The 22,950-nt window shown below is 53.2% G+C and overlaps 3 long non-coding RNA genes across 4 annotated transcripts; 1 reads left to right on the top strand and 2 right to left on the bottom strand.

Annotated features, from left to right (window-relative positions):
* Positions 1-862: 862 nt before the first annotated feature.
* On the bottom strand, positions 863-4,712 carry LOC144289430 (uncharacterized). 2 transcript variants are annotated; one of them, XR_013357318.1, is made up of 3 exons: positions 4,281-4,712; positions 3,918-4,166; positions 863-1,681 (listed from the first exon to the last, which is right to left on the bottom strand). It is a non-coding gene; the product is annotated as an uncharacterized LOC144289430 (long non-coding RNA). The 2 variants fall into 2 exon arrangements; XR_013357317.1 differs by lacking the exon at positions 863-1,681 and having other exon boundaries at positions 3,784-4,166.
* LOC144289431 (uncharacterized) lies at positions 4,501-10,305 on the top strand. The gene is made up of 2 exons (XR_013357319.1): positions 4,501-4,967; positions 7,649-10,305. It is a non-coding gene; the product is annotated as an uncharacterized LOC144289431 (long non-coding RNA).
* Positions 10,306-16,921: 6,616 nt separating this feature from the next.
* On the bottom strand, positions 16,922-22,788 carry LOC144289435 (uncharacterized). Its single transcript, XR_013357326.1, has 2 exons — positions 22,426-22,788; positions 16,922-17,372 (listed from the first exon to the last, which is right to left on the bottom strand). It is a non-coding gene; the product is annotated as an uncharacterized LOC144289435 (long non-coding RNA).
* Positions 22,789-22,950: the final 162 nt, after the last annotated feature.

The following is a 22,950-nucleotide window of genomic DNA, read 5'->3' as shown; positions in this document are numbered from 1 at the left end:
TATTGTGTTCATGCTTTTATGTTCCCTAATTTATTTATTTGCTTTTATCTTTATTATTTCCTTTCTCCCATTTTCCTTTGGGTTTGTTCTTTTCTTAAAAATCTGAGGTTGAAAGCCTCATCTGTTCATGTTCTCTTTGTATGTGCGAGTGGGTTTTTGACAATAAAAGCATTTAAAGTCGTGGAGGAGCCTCTGAGGCTGGCGAGGACTGTCCCAGAGGTTTTGATATGTGGGGCTCTGTGTTCATTGTTTTCCAGGTAGTCTGTTGTGTGCTTGATTTCCTCCTTGACCTACATGTTATTTAGGAGAAGAGTTTTAAATCTCCAATTTTCTTTCTTTATTTAGAAAGAATTTATTGCCAGTTTTATTTTATTGTGGTCCAGGCTGTCATCTCTAAAATATCTGTTCAAACATTTTTTTTTTTTTGACACTGGCACCGTGACTGACCAAACGATCAGCTTTTCTTTTTTTACTTTAAGATTTTACTCATTTACTTGAGACAGAGCGTGAAAGCAAGAAAGCACAAGCAAGGCGGGTGGGCAGAGGGAGAGGGAGAAGCAGGCTCCCCGCTGAGCAGGCAGCCTGACTCCCAGGACCCTGAGATCATGACCTGAGCCGAAGGCAGACACTTAACCCAAGGATCAGCTTTCACAGCTGTTCCATGGAACTCACCCCAGTGGCATGTTCCCTGTTGGGCATAATGATAGATGTTTATGTATTAATTCATCCTCTTAATTACAGAGCTCAGATCCTCCTTGCTCATTTTTTGTTCCTTAATATTTCATAAAAGAGTGTTAGTTAAAATGCCCCAGCACAATCGAATTTCTCTATGTCCTTTTATTTCTCACAAGTAAGACATGTATTTTGTAGCTATTTGGCATATAAAAGTGTGAGTAAAAGGGAAAATCACGATTAATTGCATCTTCTCGTGATTCTCCAGGAGTGTAGACTCTGGAGCTGGACGGCAGCGGCTCAAGCCCTGGATGGGGGCCACTCTGTGCTGCTTGTGTGGCTCCCCTGGGTGTGCCTCTGTTTTCTCATCTCAGAGGTGGGGTGGAATAGTGTCCACTGAGCAGAGCTGTGAGGAAGCTCATCAGCACGTAGTAAGCAGTGAGCACACGGCCCGGCGCACGGCCAGGGCTTTGGAAGGGAGTCCTGAGCTTGTTAGTGCTGTTTCACCCCGAGCCTCTGCACGGTGTTCAGTATGTTCCTTTCATGGATATTACTAAGGCCATCTTTGCTTTCTTTTGTTGAAGTTTAAATTAAACACACGCAGGCACATGCACCCGCGTTGGGGCACACACACATGCACGCAGGACGCCTAGGCCCGCGCGGCCCTTCCCTGGCCTGACCTGCGCTCCCTCTCTCCCTCGACGCCGAGGCCTGAACTGCACCCTTCCCTTCTGCCTTCCCTCTGTCCAATTCCGCTGTGTGCCTGGGGAACAGAGGGGAGGGGAGGCCCGGACCTGCGGCCTCCTCAAGAGGCTCCCCGGCCTCTGTCCCCGCCTCCCCGGCCAGGGTTGTTCTGGAGACGCCTTTGATTCTCTCTGCTTTCTGTTCCCAGCCTGAGAGGTGCCACCTGGACCATTTCTCTTCATCTTCCTGACTTCGCTCCTTCCTGGGGAGGCTGTGCTGGTCCAGAAGTGTCCACCTCCTGCCCATCCTCCAGGAATGTTTCCATCTTAGCAAGAGAGAGATCAAAGTGCCTATGTTGTTCTAGACTTCTGATCTCTGCCTGAGGAGTTGTCCCCAGGGCTGAGGGCATTCTTGCCAGATCCATGGAGCCTGCTGGCTTCGTGGTTCAGAGGCAGAAGCAAACCAATTTAAGAGACAGCCCCTCCTTTCCTTCCCTCCCTCTCTCCTGCCTTCCCTCTCTCCCATTCTGTCTCCTTCCCCTCTCCTCTCTTTGACAAATACTTATTAAATGTCTACCCATGGTGTCAGGCATGGAGATAAAGAGTGAGTAAAAACTGATGTGATCCACTGAAGGCCCATGACCACTCGTCAGAATGGCTAGGTGAAGAGGACAGCCCCCAAGAGGACAGTGCGGCCGAGGACGTGGAGCCTCCTGCCGTCCCCACCCCTGTGCAGGCAGGAGTGTGACCTGGGGCACCCACACTGGAAACCGTGTGGCCTTCCGCTGCTTACTAAAGCGAGCACACCTTTATCTCACTACCTGGCAATTGCATGCCTGAGTCTACAGCAACAGAATGTCTACACATGTGTATCAAAAGGCTTGTATGAGAACATGCATAGCAGTGTTATCCATCATGACCCCAGACCAGAAGCAGCTCCCAAGCCCATTGGCTTTGGTATACCGGTACAGTGGGTTCTTACATGGCACTGGGAACGGACGGCCCACAGCCACCCTTGACAAAACGGATCCTACCTCACACAGAGCACCTGCTCTATGACTAAATATGTAGAAAGCTTAAAAGCTGGCAGCGTGAATCTAAGTTGGTGGAAGTCAGAATGGTGGTCACCCTTGAGGGGGGTGACATGAGAAATTGCTGGAGTGTAGTCATGTTTACATGGGTGTGTAGAAATTCAGTGAGCTGCACTCTATGGCCTGTATGTGTGCTTGAGTGTGTTAGAATAGAAAAGAATAGAACAGAATAAGATAGGATAGGATAGAGTAGGATGGGATGGGATAGGATAGGATAGAACAAGATAGAAAAGAGTTGAACAGAATAGAACAGATAGAATAGAATAAAATTAGAATAGAATAGAATAGAATAGAATAGAATAGAATAGAATAGAATAGAATAGAAAAGAATAGAAAAAAAGTAGGTGCTCTCTGTCTTTCTGGAGTGAATGGTCATGTGTGGGGAGACAGACATGGCTTCAAGGCTTGCACAAATGACTATTAGAAGCACCAGCAAGCGTCTCAGAGGTGAGTGTGTGTGCTTGCAAGGGAGGCCACTTCCTGAAGTGGTGATGCCTGAGCTTCCATGAAGGATGAACAGGAGTTAACCTGGTGGGGTGGTGCCAGTGGAGAAGGTGAGGAAAAGCCTCCCAGGAGAGCCTGTGGTGGAAGGGGCTTGGTGGGTTCCAGGCAGGTGACCCTGGGGCATATGCACAGGGGGGTGGGGGCAGGATAGGGTTGTGGCCACACGAGAGGCCAGGCCGACCACACAGAGCCCTGTAGACCTTGGGAAGGGCTTTCATCTTTATTCTGAGAGTGACCATGGGCAGCCCGTGAGGTGTTTTAAGTAGAAGGTACATGTGTGTGGAAGGGGCTATGACCTGAGGTCCTTGAGGTAGAGTCCTATCCCTGGGATCCCCTCTCCACCCCACCTGTGGATCTTTCCAGATCATCCCTTAGCACCTGAATATGCTTACCTCTGGTGGGAACCCTCTTGAGGGCTGATCCCCTAATATGCCCACCCCTAAGTATACTCAGTTTCTGCTGGTAGGAGCAGCTCCTGCCCCTCCTTCTTCCCAGGCTCCTCTGGGCAGCTCGGGTACCACTGCCGGTTGTCCTGCCAAGTCAGGCTCAGGACCCTCCTTGCGGCTTCCTGGCACTGTGCTCTCCTCCCCAGGGTCTCAAACATCTGTTACTATTCTACACTGTTAAAACTTTTTTTCTTGGAAAGGTCATATAAGTGAGAGTCAAAATACAGTGCTGTCTTCCACCTTTGACAGCTGGTTCCTGATCTCAGAGATGGCGACTCATCTCTGAGATCAGGAACCTGATTTCATGAGCATCTTTCTGGAGATATTTTGCACAGACACACAAACCTATATCTCCCCCCACACACACCAGCAGTAGCACGTCCTACAGGGTGTTTTACCTCATGCCTTTTAATTTTCAGAGTCTTCATGCCTGATTATTCCATATTCACACATAGAGATCTGCTTCCTTCTTTTCGAAGTGGCTGTGGAGGGCTCTCTTTTATAGGTATGTTGCAACTCACCTGGCCAACCCCTTTGGATGGGCGCTGAGATTGTTTCTCTGTCCTCTGCTGCCTGCCGTCTATGTACATACATCTCCGAGTTCAAGTCCTTGTATCCCCACAGGCGAACTTCTCAGAAGCGAATGCTGGGTACAGGCAGGTGTGTCTGTAATGTGGACAGGTATGCCAAGGCCTCCTGCATGGAGGGTGGTGTGTCTCTTTGCCTGCATTCCCATCAGTGTATTAGCAAACCTTTTTGTATTCACCAATCTAATAGGGGAAAATGACAGCTTATTGCATGTGTGTATATATTATTATAAGTGATAATGACCATCTTCTAACTAATACGATTGAAAACTTCTATTTCCTTTCTAATGAACTTACCACTCCACTGGGGTTGGACCAGGGGAGAGTTCTGAAGAATAAATCTCGTTGGAGTTGTACTGTCTTGAGGGGAGGGTGCCGGACTTTTGAACTTCCCTGGACCAGGTGACCACAGGCCTGGCTGCCTACTGTCATGGGGGTGTGACCAAGTGGCAGGTGTAACCTCCCAGGTATTTCCACCAGGTGGTGTTCATCAGTGAAGGGACCTTCTCTGTAGACCAGCACAGGTGGGAGGGAGCCTGGGGAGCCTCTGGGGAGATGGTGTGCCTGCCAGCAGGCAAGGATACCAACTATGTTGAGGACGGTTTCCTTAATCCAGACACAATCAGATCTCTGCAGGTGGCATGGAGTAGACTCCCAACGCAGGGACTGGGGCTGGCTCTTGCTGCCTGCCTTTTGACCTCCAAGATTCCCTCCTCTGGGGGATCTATCCTGGGTTCCAACCGTCTTCATCACAATGCTCTCTGAGGAGCACTGCGTTCTGTGTTTTGCTTCATAGCCCCATGTGCCGGCGACTTTCAATGAGCTGGGCATGGCACAGGGAAGTAAGCTCCAGGCAAACACTGACAAGGCTAGCCCCTCTCCAGGGCTGACTGTGGCCTTCCCACAGCCAGGGTGCCAGATCTGCATCAAGATTTTTTATCCCGAGTCTGTTATCAGGGCTGAGTCTGCATCCCAGTCGTGGAGGTAGGAGATAGGAGTTTTGTAGTATGTTAGAGGTTGTATGTGGGGACGCCTGGGTGGCTCAGGGGTTGAGCTTCTGCCTTCGGCTCAGGGCGTGATCCCGGGGTCCTGGGATCGAGTCCTGCATCGGGCTCCCTGCATGGAGCCTGCTTCTCCCTCTGCCTGTGTTTCTGCCCCTCTCTCTGTGCCTCTCGTGAATAAATAAATGCATTAAAAAAAAAAAAGGTTGTATATGCTCTAGAAGAAACCACAGCAGAGGGGGGAAAAGGGAATCCAGGTGGGGTGTGGTGGAGTGGTTGCTCATGACCTGATGAGCAGAGATCCCAGGAGTAGGCCCTGGGGGTAATGATGTCTCTGTGCAGACAGTGGCCGGGCAAAGGCCCTGTGGTGGGAGGGGGCACAGGCTGATGGCTGGGGTAGGGTGAGTGATGGAGAGAGGTGGGGGACCTCGCTGGGAGCCCTGGCCTTGCATACTCTAAGCAGACAGGCACAGCTGGATGGACACTGTCAGTTCCCACACATAAAGGGCGGCGGCACGAGGAGGGTCCCTTTTAGGCCCGTTCGCCCTGTGGGGTGCGAATCCAAGGGGTCCTCTTCCAAAGGTGCTTGGATTCTGCTTTCTTGGCTGCTGGATTGCAGTAGCCAGGTGGCTGCCCTGCTGGTGCACCCCTCTCTGCAACTCCCCCACCCCAACCCCCCCACACACACCTGTGGGCCCAGCCACCTGGCCTGGCTGATAGGGCACTGGTTCTCCACCTGCCAGGCCTAGGACAACTCCCAACCTCTTATCCACCTCGCTAGAACCAGGCATGTTTCTTTCAGAAAAAGTAATTGATTTTCTAATTACAAAAGACGATGGGGTTGAACAGAAGAAAGGCAGATCAGAGCTCAGTCAGAAGGGCCTTCTGCAGACCTCTCCCCCTTCACCGACCCCGGGAGGGATGGCGGAGTCTCCGGAAGGAGGAGCAGAAGCTCAAGCAGGGGCTGTCTAGAGCCTCTGGCTAGTAGGCTAGAGACTGGGGTTTTAAGCTTGGTCCTGTCATTTATTTGAGGACGTGGGGCCGACTTAGAAGCTCAGTTACCCTTCTGTGAAATGGGATGTTGAGTCTGTGACTCCAGAATCTTTCCAGCTGGGATAATCTGTAATTTTGGAGACTCGTTCTGGGAATCACTTAATCATTCTCACAGATTTATTTCTCTGTCTCTTGTTATAACTTCACTCCAAATACTGCCCCGCCCCACAACTCCCTGCTGTGAAGGAAACAGCCATGAAGTCGCTGAGTGGTCCTCAGACAAGCCAGTTCCTAAAAGGGAATGAACAGAACCCACCATGAGGGTTGCTGGGTGGGCATTCAAAGTAACACGGTGGCAAGCCTGGCACACAGACAGCCTGGTGTTGAGGAACAGCTAAAGCAGCCACCCATCCACCTTCCCACCTCCCCATCTCTTTGCTCTCTCCCTTAATTCTGAGCCACATTGCTCGGCATCCTACACAAAGCCTTGAGGATTTGATCATTGGTTTGAGCTGAACTTTGTTTTCTTTCTTTTTTAAGATTTTATTTATTTGAAAGAGAGAGAGAGAGAATGAGCTGGGGGAAGGGCAGAGGGAGGGGGGAAGCAGGCTCCCCACTGAGCGGGGAATGGAATGTGGGGCTTGATCTCAGGACCCCAAGATCATGACCTGAGCCAAAAGCAGATGCTTAACTGACTGCACCACCCAGGAACTTTGTTTTCCTTTATGTATCCCTGCCATGGAACTTCCCCTCCCCTCTCGCCCCTCTCTGAGCCCACACCTCTCCCTGACACTCCTAAACAAAGGCACATGCAGGTGTGCTGAGCCTGTTGAGAAGATGTGGGTGACAGAGCAATCAGACATGGCTGGGGACCAAGCCCTGTCCCCCAGGAGGTTCTCCTGGCCCAAAAGGTCTGACCCAGAGGGCACAAGCCTGGAGGTTCAACAGGGTGAAGCCTGCTTTTAATTGGGTTGAAGTGGAGGACACGCAGAGGAGGTGGGTGGGGTTGGGTGGTGACCACACAAAGGAAGTGGGATGGAGGGAGAAGTGGACAGTGGGTCTTGGCCAGAGATCTCAGCTCCCACAGAACTCTTGGGTCCGATGTACCTGGACCCTGGCTGGTCCTGTTAGGGTGACCCTCCCACCCCCTGAAGCAACTACTGCAGCCCTGGGAACGGGGGTCTCTCCTCAGCCAGTGTCTGCATCACTCAGTGCTGCACCCCTGGACCCTGGGAGGCAGGGTTGGAGGGTGTGGTGGGTACCTGCGGGCATCCCTCCAGCTCTGTGCATCCTGCTTCCCTTCTTGGTGTGCCTACCCTCTCCCGCCCCCACCCTGGCCTGCTTCAGATGCCCTGGCCGTCACTTGTGCTGCTTCTGACCTAAGCTCCAGTGTGCTCCTTCCTGACGCCGGGATGGCTCCCTGCTCCCCAGTCCTTGTCATCACACGTCCTTTCTAGCTAAGCCCTAAAATGACTAGTTAGACTAAGCTTGGTTTAGTGTCCTCCTCTCTCATTGACAAGGGACAGAAACCCAATTCAAACTGGCTTAAGCAAAAAGTTCAGATGCACCAAGCAGTGCAGAAGCTAGGAGTTCAAACAAGGTCTTTGAGTCTCAACATGGTTCCATTTCTTACCTCGGCTTTGGCCTGGATTTCATTCATTCCTTCCCCAGGGGTAACAGAGGTGGCTGCCTGGTGGACCCCGTATGCACAGAAGCCCTGCTGATGAAGGACGCATCGCCCTTCGGCTGCTGGAAGGGCCGTCGAGCTGACCGTTCTCAACTCCTGCTCTGCCGGCCAAGAACTGTCTTGCCTGAGGTCACATACTTTGCCTGGGTGGCCCAGACCCAATGGCTGATGATGGGGAGAAGAAAAGGCTCGGCCAACTCAGCCCAACTCAGGACAATCCTGAAGGGGCCACTTGAGCTCCAGGGATCCCCAGGGGGTGGCTGAGGCTGTCACTTCTCCCTCTGCTCACCCTTCCGTCTTCACCAGCCTTCTGAAGACCTGATCCTCAGGACCCTCTTTAATGAACATCCTGTCCACTGAAATCTGCCTGAGAGTTGACTTCCTGGAGAACCCAACCTGCTTCAAGCACTGATGATTTCCTTGTCCGCCTCCTACTAGCTTAGTGACCCCCTAGTGAAAAGGAAGAGACTCCTCTTTCCCAAAAGTGTGGCAAAATCTTAGTCGAATATTCTCGGCCTCTGAATGCCTCTGCCTGGGTCACATGAGCCCCTGGGAGCTACAGCACTCGCATTGGCCATCTGGTTCATCTAGAGCCCTGCTCCATCAGCTCACCTGAGAGGGGACTTAACCTGGACAGAAGGCGGGAACAGATGCCAGCAGAAGCACAGATGCCCTGGCATGGGCCCTGCTCGCAGGCGGCTCAGAGGGTGGTAGCCGCAGTGTGGGGCTTCACCCGGCGGCAGCAGTGCAGGGTACCCCAGGATTGGAGACAGTTGCCCTTTGCCTGCCCCCCAGCAGGAAAAGCAGAGTCACTTGCCTTCAATGCCCTGCCCTTCAGGGGTGTGGGGGGAGCAGGGGAGAGTTTTATGTGGGGCGTGAGCACAGCCACACATTCTGTCGGCCTGTCCTGGAGTGGCTGCCCCTCAGCCAGTAGCAGCACCACCATCCCCACCGAGATCCCCACAGATTCCTCATCACCTGCCAGGAGACTCTGAGGCCACCTCTTGATCAGAGACTGCGTTTTTTTCCAATTAGTCACCCAAGTGACATGCACCAAATCAAAGCTGACACCCAAATGGGCCAATCAGTAGCTCCATTTCCCCCTTCCTACCCTAGGGGGGAGAGAAAGCTAATGTATGAAACATTTATCCCCCACCCCACCCCGCTCCCCATCTAGCAGGCCCAGGAAAGCTCAAAGGCATTCGTTTCTCGTTTCTCGGTTGCCCCCTGAGCTGTCAGGCTTCCTCTCCCCATCCCCCTAGGAAATGTTTTGGGAAGCACCCAGGGTCTTAGCATCTCCCTTTCCCGGACACTGCGCAAGGACCATGGTGGGGACGGGGGGCATGTCTGCACCTCGGCCTTTAAAACAGATGGTGCCCTTGCTTTGCCAGGGCTCAGGTCCCCCCTGGCACCTCGGTCTGATGATGGTCCTTTTTGGGGCCCCTCACTTTGTTCCTCGGCTTGGTTAGACCGTGCCCTCTGCGTCCCCAGGCTTGGCTGCTCACCTCTTTCCCAGCACCCGTGGAGGCCTCAGACAATCTCCTTGGAGACAGGACATTTAGAGAGTCTGCCCTGCCCCCACAGCCCTTAATCTTGTGTGTGTGGATGATGGGCCACCCACCCTTTCTCGTGCCTCCCTTGAGCCCTGGTTCCAAAACTCCCCCACCTCTGACCATCTCACCAGGTATCCTGGAGCACCTCCAAGCCAGCAGGCCCCAGACCAGGCTCAGCATCCTCTCCATACCTGTCCTTTCTTCCTGGCCTCAGTTGGGGGACAGCCCAGCTTCTGCCTGGTTCCAGGAGTCTGGACATCAGTCGGGACCCCCTCACCTGATGGTTCCCTCCCCGCTGCCCCCTCTGTATGCCTGTGGCTGCTCCTCACTTCAGGTCCATGTCTTTTACCAGGACCACCCCATATCCTGATGGCTCTCCAGGCCTCAGACCTCTGCCCCAGCACCAGCTCCAGCCGGGCCCTCAAAGCATCCTCAAGACCCCAACAGTGACCACACTGCCCCATCCCGAAGACCACCCGTGGCTTCCTTGTCCTGGTCCATCTCAGTTTGGATCCCGCTGGTGGCCCTCCAGTGAGAGAACAGCTTTCATGTGCTGTCCCCTCTGCCTGGCATCCTAGCTTGCATGGCCTCCTGGACCTGTCTCTCCTGGAGAACTTAGCACAGGGTTTGGGACTGCTCCTTCCTGCCTCCCTAGACTGCCTGTGCCTCCTTCTTCTTCACCTGCCACCCACAGCCTCAAGGACCTTCCCTGGGCAAGGGAAAGCCCACATCTGTGGGCCAGTGGGGGAGCTGCTTGGTCACGGTCACTGTAGAGTGAATTGTCCCATGGGGAAAGGCCTGGCCCACAGGCAGCTGGGGTCGAAGCCTTAGAGAGCCTGCAGTAGGCTGGACTTCCCTGCCCTAGACACGCCAGCCCTTGGCACCCCCTACCCTGGGCTGGAGGCTGAGGAGCCCCGGGTACATGTCCTGTCCTGTGGGCCCCCACCCCCTGCCTAATTAACGCCTGGAGCGGCTGCCTGCTTCTTTGCTCCATCTCATCTCCGACATTTTTCATGTCTAATCCACCGAGGAGATCTCCTGAAGGCTTTGAAGTCTCCGGGCGCACGAATAAAGATGTCACCCTGGCACACGCAGTGCTTCTTAATGAGGACGGGTTTGATGTGGAGCCGTGGGCCTGGAAGGAAGTAGCTTTCCTGCCCACCCCCTTCTGCAGCAGGCAGGCAGGGGTGGAGAGCCCGGGTTGGAAGCAGAGCAGGCTAAATAGGGCCCAGGCCCAGCAGGTCCTGGGACAAAGGGGAGGTAAGGCCGATAACACTCCTGAGGTCTCTCTTCATCTCTCTGGGTCAGGGACCACCCCCCCACCCCCGGGGCCAATGCTTGAACTCAGAGACCCAGCTTAGTCAAGGAAGAGTTGGCTGCAGAGGGAGTGCATTCAGGGAAAGATGCAGAGAACAAGGGGCACTCTGGCGGGAGATGGGGGGGGGCAGATGGAGCCTGGGGGCAGGATGGTGCTTTGAGGGTGACAAGGGAGGAAAGGGACCCTGGGGGAGGGGACCAGGCAGGAAATGGAGCCTGGGGGGTGGTGGTTAGGGAAGAGGTGGAGCCTGGGGCAAGGACTAAGGAGGAGATGTGGGATCCTGGGTGGAGGCAGGGGAGGGAACAACTTCTGGAGAGTGCCCCTCCCCCTTTTCCAAAGCAGTGTGTGAGAGGAGCACAGACCCTCAGGCAGGCTCTCTGGGAAGGATCATGGCTCTGCTAGCCAGTGAGCATCTGACCTGCCTGTGCCTCGGTTTCTTTATCTGAGACATGGGCTGATTCTGTCCACCTGACAGAGCCTTGTGAGGACCAATGAAATCTTCTGTGTCAGGGATTAGACATGCCAGCCATAGGACACTGCTGACCACGTGTGGGTCACATACATATCTTGGAGCCTAGGCCTGCTTGGGGCCCAGAACACCCCCCTCCTCCTTCCTCAGCTCACCTGGCAGCCCCTTCTTGGCTGTGCCCCTGGGGTGTCATGCACTCCCTAGTGCTCCTGATGAAGTCAGCCACAGGCACATTGTCTGTCCCCACCTGCCTTGAGGCTCCCGCCCCTCAGTGGTCCTGGCACCTGGGACCCTGACCATTCCTCCAGCACCTAGCACTATCAGCCAGCATTTTCTGGACACTTACTGTGGGCCTGGACTCTTTACATGGAGGAGCTCAGTTCCCCTCTGAAGGTAGGTACAGTTGGCAGCCCCATTTAACAGATGTTGAGAAGGAGGTACAGAAGGGCTAAGGACGTTGCCAAGGTCGCAGAGCGACTGGTGAGGCATTCTCTCACTGACTCGGGTATTAGATGGACCCCAGGATTCCAGGCCCCCTGCCCAGATGACCTCATGGCTGTGCCCACTCAACCTTGGAGCACTCCTGGTTGGAAGTGGTGTGGACTGACCTCTACCCACGTGGAGTCTGAAAAGACCAGCAGAGCTCAGGATGAAAAGCCTTCCCCTTCCCTCCCCTACTATCCACTGGGGGTTCCAAGGAGTCCCGGGGTCCCCAAGGAAGCTCATGTCCTTGGACCTGCATGGAGCCCGGAGGGCAGAACCCACTGGGCAAAGCTGAAAGAGCCCCAGGCCTGGCAGTGGTCAGCAACCGTGCATATCCCATGCAGCGCTGCATACCTGGGGTGTAGTCATATCCTTTGCTGTGGGGCTTGGCTAGTCCTCGATGCTTAGAGGGCTTCCAGCACTGCAACATAATGACCTACTTGTTTATGCCAGGCACTTCCCTTTAACCTCCCCCAGGTCCTCTCAGAGAGATATTACTGTACCTAGTTCTACTGAGAAACAAAGATCAGAGAGCTTAGGTGACTTGTTTGAGGCTGCACAGCATCGGTCTCTTTCCCTTCCTCGTCTCAGCCCCATTTCCCTACTGGTGCTACCTAGATCCACCTCCTAAATATATGACTTAAACTTGGCCCTTATCTCAGGACCAGCCTGCCCCAAGACACCCAGCAAATGTCTCAATCAAGAGAGACCCGTCTTTGTCTTCATGAAGGCAGCTAACATTGCAATGGCCATGTGATGTTGGCTAACAGAATGCTAACCTTTCTTTCCAGGGGACCTGGTCATTCTTTTCCGTCCTGGCTGGGGCTAAGCCAAGACACTCCAGAACTCTGCCTGCAGCCTGTGTAAGGGAATGGCACTTCGGAAGTAATTGTGAAGCACCTGCCGTGTGCTAGGGCCACACCCCCCTGTTTGATAGGGGGTGAGAAAAGGGTGATGCCCTCTGCGATGGCCACAGAACCATCTGGGAGTGATGGGGTGACTCTTGAGGAGGGGCTGGGCCTGCAGGGGCCCCTCTGCTACCTACTGGCAGCAGAGCACCATACATGGAGCTAATTTCAACACGTTTCTGGAAGGCTCTGCCCCACAAACCACTGGACTCAAGGCAAAGTCAAGAGGATTAGAGCCGGGGAAATGGGGGCAGAGGACACTCACCCTGTGCGACGTGCCTCTCTCTGCAGAAGCTCTATCAGGCTGTTTTCCCTGTGGCACCCAGGAGTGGAGCTCTGCCCCAGCCCCCTCCGTGGAGCTATTATCTGCCTCCACTTCTTCCTCACCTGGAGAAATCTTCCTGAGCCCAGTGCCCGCAGCTCCTATCCCTGCTCGCACACCTCCGCGGCTCCTAGCCAATGCAGGACGGAGCCTGTGCTGTTTGCTACATATGGCTCTCAGACCCCATGCCTCGTCTCCTGCTGACCTGCGGGCTTTTGCCTTGTTCCCTGTCTCGCATCTGGCAAACTCTTCGGCACCCACTCAGTTCTGCTCCTCTCCACCTCAGACCATGTCCTTTCCTGCGACCCGCTTCTTGCCGGTCCAACCTCCTTGCTCCATCATTTCGAGGGGCTTGCAGAATTGGGCCTGGCATTCAGGTCTCCCTGATTTAGCCTCTGCCCCTCCACCCCTCCCAGGCTCCTCTTTCTCCCTGCCTTATGTACCTAGTACTGAGGCACTTAGAATTTCCAGAATGTGCCTCCTTACCTTCTTCCATCCTGCCTTGGTACACACTTTTGGCCCTTTAGTGACCCAAAGGTCACTTCAGTGTTTCTAGTCTCAGGGATGCCAGTGTTGGGAAAGGGTTACTCAACGCTGCCCTGGCTGAGCCCCGGGCTGAGCCCCGAATTTGGGCCAGAGCTACTCGCCCTCCACCAGTGAAGTCCACTCTCAAGAGCTGGTCCTCCACACGCCTCAGGGATGACCCTGCATTCTGGTAGGTGCACAGGGTAAGGTGAGAGGAGAGGCCCACAGTCCACCCTGGGGACAGGTCAGAGCAGAGAGCCGAGGCTTCTGACTATCTGCAGCATCCCTGAAGACACCCTAGGGTGATCCATGGAAGGCCCCCAGGTATGTGGGAAAGGGCACTTTGAGGCTGAGCCGTTGGTTGGGGCCAAATTGCAGGCAGGGTCTTCCAATGGCAAGTTGGCCTCAAGTTCAAAGATATGGTCAACAAAGGGAAATTCCTGATTCTAAGAAAAGAGCTTGGAGTGAATTAAAATGGCAGGGCTACTTTTGCAAAGGCAAAAAACCTAAGCCAACAAAACCCAGGACAACCCAGAATCCATGAGAAGCAGCATAGCATTGTGGTTGAGAGCAGGAATTTTGGAGCAAGACTACATAGGTTCCAGTCCTTATGTGCTGTGTGACCTTACCTAGGTCATCTACCCTCTCTGTGGCATGATTCCTTCAAAGCTGCAAAACAAAAATAACAGTGGTACCTACCTCATGGTTGGTTCACGTGAGGGATTAAATGATGTAAAACCTGTTCCAAACACTTGTTTAGAGGAGTGCTGTGGTAAGTATTTTATTATCAACTAGGGAATGGATGGATAAAGTGTGGTCCATTCATACTACAGAATATTATACAACAGAGGCGCCTGGGTGACTCAGTGGTTGAATGTCTGCCTTTGGCTCAGGGCGTGATCCCGGGGTCCCGGGATCAAGTCCCACATCAGACTCCCCCCAGGGGGCCTGCTTCTCCTTCTGCCTGTGTCTCTGCCTCCCTTTCTGTGTCTCTCATGAATAAATAAATAAATTCTTAATGCAAAAAAAGAATACAACATTTAAACAGAATGAACCAGATCTATATCATCCATAGAGATAGGTATTTAGAGTTTGGGTGAAAAAAGAATGTTGCAAATTAATATATACTTCCAACTACATGCCCCACTTTTGTGAGAACATATATATATTACATGTAAATTCATAGGAACTGATGAAGCTAATGTATACGTTAATTAAGAAGAGGTCTGGAAGGATGTGAAATATGCCTGTGTTTGTGGTGGTTTGGGGGAGGTAAAGATGACATCTGGGGAGGGCACTTGCAATAGGGGGTGGTGGGCATGCAGGACTTACCTTCTCTGCAGTGTTCAAAAGGAGAGTGTAATTACTTGTATAATGACAACTGAATTTATAGAAAGAAATTGTCAGGACCACAGGGTGTGAGGTTATGGTCCAGCGGGGGGATGGGGGGGTGGGGGTGGGCCAGCATGGCCTGGTAGAGCAGGGAATGCACCAGTATCTCTGTGAGGAAATATCTAGTTCAAAAAAAGCATTTCTGTGTTGTGAATAGTGTAATATTTGGGGTTTTTTTAGTGTAATATTTGGAAAAAGAAAGGAAATCAGTGACTTTTCTTGTAATGGAAGCAACAGGAAATACAGCTATACAAAACCCTTTGGGCAGTGGGGCTTGGATTTGAAAAGACAGAGGGGCACCTGGGTGGCTCATTCGGTTAAGCATCCAACTCTTGATTTCAGCTCAGGTCATGATCTCGGGGTTGTGAGAGCAGCCCGAGTCCGGCTCCATGCTCAGCAGAGGGTCTGCATGGGATTCTCTCTCTCCCTCTGCCCCTCCCACTGCTGCCATGGATGCTTTCTCTGTCTCAAATAAATAAATCTTTTTTTTTTTTTTTTTTTTAAGAAAAGACTGAGATGTAGGTAGGGGGGATGGGTGGGGGGCAGCTTTGTCCTGGCGTGCAGTGTCACTCTGATCCTCACACTGCTTCTATGGAGTGGGGTCTTCCCCACCTAGTGCTGCAGACAACATGCATTGGGTGGGGAGTGAGTGTGCCAAGAGGCAGGTAGGACAGGGACTTGCATCCTGTCTGCAAATGTGCACAGACAGTGTTTCTACTGCACACTGTCTCTGTGCAAGGAAAGCCCAACGGCTTGGATATTAGGTGCCAGGAGTCCATGCCCATCTCTATCACTAGCCTCCTTTTATTATTATTCACAATAATAAGCAGACCTTCGCTGTATTGAACACTTACGTGTGCAAGGAACGTGTGCAAGGAACCCTATGAGTGGCATCTCATAAATCTTGCAATAACCCTATGAGGCAGGCCGTGGTGGAGTGCCTACGGAAGTGGGCCCAAGCTCCTGTCCCTCTCTTTACATGTGATGCAGGCCCTCCCATCAAGGGGTGCAGTCCGCTCCTCCGCCCCCGACTCTCGGCTGGCCCGGGACCTGCTTTGGCTGATAGAATGTGGCAGAAATGATTGTGTTCTAGTTCGCAGCCTGGGTCTCAAGAGGCCCTGTGCACTTCCACTGCGGCTCTTGAAACCGCTCAGCTGCCTGTGACCAAGCCCAGGCTCACCTGCTGGAGGATGAGACCCATGTGGCCCAGTCACCTGTTGCCCCAGCTGACAGCCGTGTCACCAGGCATGTGAGTGAGTCACAGCTTAAGCCGAGCTACTAACTCCCTGCCAAGGCATGAGCAATAAATGGTTGCTTTTTTAAAGCCTGTTTCGGAGTATTTGTTAGGCACTACTGGTGGTGACAATGCACGATGCAGGGTGGCTCAGCCCCCTTAGACTGATAAAGATGTTGGTCTCAGAGAGGTTGGGATGCCCTGAGTTTGGACCCCAGCCTGGATGGCCACACTGAACGGCTGATTTGCCTGGGGGTACGGATTTCTCCCTGTGTGGCTGTTTCATCTTCAGCATATTAAAATACTTCCTGTTTCCTGCCCTGCCTATTTCTCCTGTTGTACTTTGAGGCTCCAAGGAGAATTCACATGTAAAGAAGCTCTGGGAGACCCCATCCACCCCCTGCCCCCTCCTCAAATTTCCATCTTGGGAAGAGCTCCTGCTTGATTTGGTTCTGCAGGTCAGGCTGGCCCTAGGGAATCGAGTTGGCGGGAATAGGGGACTTTACCGAGTAATTATAGGATTAGGCATCCCCCTCGAAATTAAATGCTACCTTTTTACCTTCCAGAGAAGAATCCCACCCCCCACCCGCTACCATGTAATTATCTGGTGAATTACTCTACGGAGGTCTCATGGTAATTATGCGAGGAGTCAGAAGCCAGCAGTTCTCCCAGTCATTACAACCGAGGAATTAGCTTTCATTGTGTAAGCCCGCCTGCTGCCGCGGTGGGGCCGGTGCCAGAGCGAGTGGTCCTCCGGTCCTCCGCCGAGCCTGCCTGCACCTTGCCTCCCAGTTGCACAAGAGCAGGCTTCATGCAGGAGAGGGGGACCCCAGTGCACAGCCCCTAGCCATCCAGGTGGATGGCTACCTTGAACATCCAGAATCACACGCTCACCTGTCACCGAAAGACAGCAGGGTATTAAGAGCACAGAGCTTGGGGGCATGCTACCTGGGTCTAGCCACCCACAAGTATGGTGCCTGCTTCCCGCCTCAGTTTCCTCACCTGTAATGTGGGGTAGCGGTCAGGATTAAATGAACAAATAGGCATGAGACATAACATGAGACAAATAGTCTTGCAAGAACATCTAGCACAGAGTGGGTCCAAGGAAGCATTTGCTTCTAAGATGATGATGTGTGGGGCCAGAGGCTGGATCCCTGAAATGCTCAGCAGAGGCAGAGCATTTGGCAGAAAAGTGGGTCCAGAGCAGGTCATCAGTCAGGACCAGGAGGGGTGGTACCGAGTGAGGTGATAACTGAGGCAAGAAGAGGATTTGGGGCTGGAAATGCTGCAGGTGGGGATTATGCCTGGAGCCGGCCTGTCACTTTCTCCATGTTGGTGTCTGGCTCATTCGGACCAGGAGGGACTGGATCCTCCCCTTTCCCAGCAGATCGTATGGCCAAATACCCAGAAGCCAGTCCCACGGAGAAAGAAGGTAGGTGCGCCTGATTCACAGTGGTGGCAGCTCTCACGGTCAAGCAGGAAGCCAGTCCTCAAAGGCAAGGAGCTGGAGAAGGGGACAAAGGAGAGTCTGGAATGTGGGTGGAGAGCCCTCTGCTCCCTTTGTCTGTATCTGGCTCACTCATGTAAGAGTCCCAGCTCCCGAGGTAATTTGCTGGTGGCCTTGGGCAACTGGCTTTGCCTCTCTGAACTCTGGGGCAAAAAAGCTATAAAACAGCCATGCTCACCTCTGATGGCTGTTGAGAGCGTTCAGGCTGCCGAGAGCATTCAGGCTGCTGACGTGTGTAATGGGCACACAGAGAAACTGCTCAGCCAATGCTGTGTAAAAACAAAATGAGCCAGGCATCTCCTCTCTCCATGGCTTTTGAGATATGACTCATTTCCTCTCCTCCTGGATGCAGCACTTCTGCAGGTTTTAGCTGAGACCAGCTGGGGCACCCCCATTTCCCAAATCCTTGGCCCTGGAGGAGTGGCTGCCTCCAGCTCCACAGGACCAGGGCTGACAAAGCCTGGCTGTGGAACGGACAATAAGAACCTGGTTTCTCTTCATTCTTTTGGCCACAGGCATCACGGCCACCCCCCATCCCCCACACCTCCCCCCACACACAATGGATGTCTGGTGGTGGGGGCCTCAGCCTTGTGGTAGCCTCATGTACAACTGAGCAACTCTAGCTACAGGATTTGGTCCCAAAATGTGCTTTTGAACACGGAGTAACAAAGGCCTATCGGTCATCTAAGACCAGGTTCTTTTCCAAGGCTGGGGATCCTCCAACCATACTGTAAGTGACACTCGAAAACCTCAGAGATTTTGTCTGGCTGTGTTGCTAACTGGTGGTGTCCTCTGATTCCTGCCAATACACTATTCACATCTCTTGCTACACACACCCTGTCCTTTCTGCCTTGGGGCCCTATGGCTGCCTGGGGAGCTCTTGCACATCTTTCTTGGAGCACTGATGGCTCTGGCTTGTCTCTCTACTCCTCTGCCAGGCTCTCCCCAGTCTGCCAGCATTGCTTTGTGTCTCAGCCTCTTCCAGGAGCGGCCCCCTCCCCCTCTATCTCCTCACCTGTCAATCTTGTTCCTCTGCTCTCCCCGGAGCAGGGACTCCTTCTGAGCTTGCCGCCCTGCGGTCTGCGAATGGCAGTCGGAGGTCCCCCGCTGAGCCTTGTTCCTTTTCAACCCACTCTCCCCTCCATCGCTTCATCATTCTAGTCAGGCCCGAGACATGGACCGAATGAGGCAGGGCTCAATTCGAGCTTGGTACAAAGAGTATTTTGATGTTTTCATTTCTTTCTAGTTCAATACTTCCAGAAAACACATAGATTTGGCGCTGCTTCCAACAGGCTCTCTAACTACTTTTTTAAACTTTGTGCTGGCTAAAAAGTGAGGTGCAGTGTGATTGATGGTAGGACCCTGGGGTGGGGATGCAGCTCTGCCCAAGGGGCTGGCTAATTCTAGCCCTCAGATTCTTCCTCTCCCCCTTCTGCCCTGAGGTGTTCCCCACTCAGGCAAATGAACTAATGTTTCTGCCTGGAGAGTCCTGGCCAGGTCAGAGCCCAGAGCCCTCAGAGAACAAAGAAGCAAACCCAGGGACCTTTGTCCAAGCAGCAGCGGGAGGCTGGCCAGGAGCTCTCCTTGGTGCTGAAAGGGACTTCCCCAACCCTTCCCTTCCTGCCCCCCCTCCCCGCCCCCAAACGCGAAGCAAGCAAATTCTAGCCTATCTGAAGTACTAATAGTCACTTTTTAAAATACAGCACACATTGGGTTCCTAACATGAGCTTTGTTTGTGCTAGGTACTTGGGACCTATCCTCAAAGGAGTAAACGGTGGCCACTGACTCCTAGGAACTCCTAGGCTGGTAAGGATGTTCAGCAATCCGAGAACAGCATGAGATGTGCTATGATTGAGGAATGACTGGGTTATGGGGGAGAATGTCAAAAGAATGTCTAGCCCAGATTTGGGGGGTCAGAGAAGGCTTCTTGGGGGAAGTAATATCTCAATTGAGCTCTAGTGGTGACCAGTTTTTAGCCAAGTGAGGGCAGAAACTAAAGAGGGTTCCACACAGAAGGAATGACATATTCAAAGGCATAAGAAAGGGTGCAGTGGTTCCAGAGCTTGGGCTCGAGGACCATTTCCACCACTAACTAGTTGTGCAACCTTAGGCAAATTACTTACCTTTCTGTGTTTTAGTTTTCCATCCTACAAAATATAATACAAAAAAATATACCCTTTTATAGGGTTGTTGTGAGGATTAAATGCTTTTAATAAATGCTGAGTGCTCAGAACTATGGCTGGGATATAGCAAATAGCAATGAAGTTTGTGCTGACTGGTGTAAAGGTTAAGTTGAGGGAAATACAGTGGCTGGGAGCATGCGCTACTTGGCAGTGGGTGGGGGAGCAGTGAGGTCTGGGTTTGCAGAGGTGGCAAAGCCAGCGGAGTAGGAGGTTGGAAGCCATGCTGGGGGCTAGGTTTCACTCTCAGTGCAGTTGGGACCATCATCAAAGGGTTGGCTGTGTGGAGAATGGGCTGGGTGGGAGACCCTAAAAATAAATATAGTGTGTGTGTTTCAAGGGGTTGGGTGGGGGGTGGTTGGGGAGGTGTCCCTCTCATCCAGACAGGAGCAGACATGTGGGGTGAGAAGCGGGGATGGGCTGAGACCATCCCCACATGTCCAGTTTTGGTGACGGGTGGATGATGGGGACATGTATCATAATTATGGTCATACATCTTTTGAAAGGCAGTCTGGATTTTTTATATCCTTTTTTTTTCTTGATTCTCCTTCCCCCACAATAGGTTTTCCAGAAGAAAGCCCATGTCAACAACCCAGTAGGTAGCCTTCTGTATTTTTCTTTTGTGTTAATAAAATCCTATACAGACATATAGAGCTCTATGTATGTGCTCACAGAGCATTTTGGCCATTGTTTTATAAAAATGGGATCATATTATACATACTTATCTTCAAATTGCTTTTCTTATTCAACAATACTGTATAGAAATCCCTTTAAGTCTATTGGTGGAGAGTTAATTAAATTTTTTCATAGGTTGCCTAATATTCTATGGCTGTACTGACCAGGGTGCCACTGGCCGCTTTTCCCTTCTCACCCACCGGCAGTCCACCTCCCGGTTTCCACCCCGATCCTCGGGCATCACTGAGTTCCGGAACACGACATGCTGTTTCACACCTCCACGCCTTGGTGCAGCCTGTTCCCTTCGCCCAGTCTGATTCACACGGCTAACTCCTACTCATCTTCTCAAGATCCATCTGTAGCCTGTTCTCCATGAGAGCAGACCAGCGGGGTTGGGGTGGGGGTGGGGAGCACAAAGGTCAGGGGGCCAGAGAGTGGACATTCACTGTGGGGCCTCCTAAGCAGGCAGTTTGGGCTTAGTCCTAGGGTGCGGGCGCTCCTGGAAGGTTTGAAGCAGGGGAATGACAAGTATAAAGAAGCCACTTTGCTGGCTAGGGACCTGAAACTTGTGGAGAGCTGCCTTCGAGGCACAGCACCCTAGACCTTCCCTCCCGTCTCCCCTGAATGTCCCAATCTACCTCCTCCCTCCTGGTCCACACACCAGCCATTTACTTGTCCTCCTGCAGCACTGTCAGGATGGGCCCTAGCTCCCTGCTCCCCTCTGCTTCCTGCTACCCCCTGGCTGGCGTTTCCCAGAGATGGGAGCTTCACAGCTGATCATTACAAGCAGCAGCAAGGAAGGAATACAATCATCAGCCTCCATGGTCGGAGTCACCAGGAAGGTTCTAGTTGGATCCAAGTGTGAAGCACTGTCTCTGTGCAGTCTCCTCACTTCCTCTCAGGCTAGCTCTGCTGCCTTCTGTACTTTATTTCTGAGGGCAGGCACTGTCCCCCACCCCCCACCCCCCACCCCCCGCGCCAGGCTTCCATTTTCGTGGCTCTGAGAATGGACAGTGACAGTGAAACAGGTAAAGTAGCCTCTCTAGGTTCCCAGAGTCCTGGAGGCCACCACTAGGGTCCTAGAAAGAGCCCTGTTTTGAGTCCATTCCCACCCATCCTGAGGTCAGAGGTGACACATCAGCAGTTTGCAGGTGAAGTTGTCCACCAAATGTGGTAATATGAAATGGAACAGGACCAAACTTTTAGCTCTAATGGTCCTATTTCACTTCTAAGGTTACCAGGCAGTTACAGCAGGCAGGATACTGGGTTTCTAATTGTAATACACATACAGGGTTTCCTTTTTCAATAACCGTATTTAAGTGAAGAAAACTCTTAAGGATGCACCCACAGAAGACCTGGTCGGAGGGGTGGCTCAGATCTGAGAAAGAGCACTTTAGGACACTCTAGCGGGGAGGGGAGTGCCAGTGGGTGGCTTGCCGGTCAAACACATTTTTTCTTCCTTACCCTGTTTTGAAAAGCTATTGAATTGTGTACATTCCCATCAAAATCCAAATTTTCCAGCTTTTTTTGGGGAAAAATCTGAAAACTGGGCAAAACTAGGTGTGAGCTCTTCCGGGAGGGGCTCGGTGGCTGGGAGCAGTGTCCCCTCGCCAGGGCCACACGGCGTGGCAGTCCCTGGCAGCTCGGCTGACCCACCGTGGTGCTTGCTGTCCGCGTGGCCATCTGAGTCCCACAAAGGAGAGCTGGGTGTGGGTGGTGGGGGCAGGGCCACGGGCTGTGCCCTGCGCGGGCGGCAGCATCAGCACAAGAAGCCCCACACCAGAGGCTTCCATTTTCGGTAGTGGCGCAGCGTCGGCTGGCTGAGGTCCCCTCCTGTCCTCTGTCTGGGCCTCCGTTTCCCCGTGCACAGCGAGCGCACGCAGGTGTGGCGGGGCCCAGGGTTCGGGCCTTGAGCGCGCTCCTGCGTCGGGCCCTCGGGGGACGGCAGGGGGCGCTCCCGGCCCGCGGGAACGCGCTCCAGCCCCAGGACAAAGGCTGGGGAGCGGCGGGCAGGCGGGGGCTCGGCAGGGCCGCCCCAGCCCGGCCCGCACAGACCGCAGACCCGGTTCCCCTCTCGTCTCCCTGCCGGTCCTTTACGTCCCCGCCCCCATTTCTCGGGGGCTCTCGGTCTCTCCCACTCCATCGGTTTTGCACCTCATACTCTCCACCCTGGGGCTCCAAGTGGCTCTGCCTACCTCATGTCTGTTGTCTGCGCCTTTGACTCAAGCGGGGTCCCGTGTCCTCGTGGCCCAGAGGTCGCGGGAGCTGTTCCTAGCGTCATGTCTCTGCTTGTTCTATCTTCTAGAGAGGTGGCCAGAGCCCTCCTTCCCAGTGGAGGTGGGCACAGCCTCAGCCTCCTGCTCCCAATGACTCTGGCTGGCATCTCCTGGAAACAGCCTCTGAGCAACCCTCCGGCTGTCCACAGTCTTCATGAAAGCATCCAGGCTTACCTGGATTTCCCTCTTCCCCAGCCAAGTCCCCAGAGTTGCCCAGGGACTGGATGAGAGGCAGGGAGCCGGGCACACCTGGTGCGCCCTTTGACTTAATTCTAACACACACACATTTTGGAGTGCCCGCGGCGCCGCGTGGGAATGGAAGCCCCTCAGACTCTGGGGTGAGGCCAAGGGACACGAGTATACCCCTGCCAGCACCTCGAGGGCCCTTCCTGCCGAGGATTCTTCACCATCTCTGTCCCCCATTCTCCACCTGAATAATAAAAG

This window comes from Canis aureus, chromosome 19 (genome assembly GCF_053574225.1).
Source record: "Canis aureus isolate CA01 chromosome 19, VMU_Caureus_v.1.0, whole genome shotgun sequence".
Classification (NCBI taxonomy): domain Eukaryota; kingdom Metazoa; phylum Chordata; class Mammalia; order Carnivora; family Canidae; genus Canis; species Canis aureus.
This window is presented reverse-complemented; position numbering and strand designations above follow the sequence as displayed.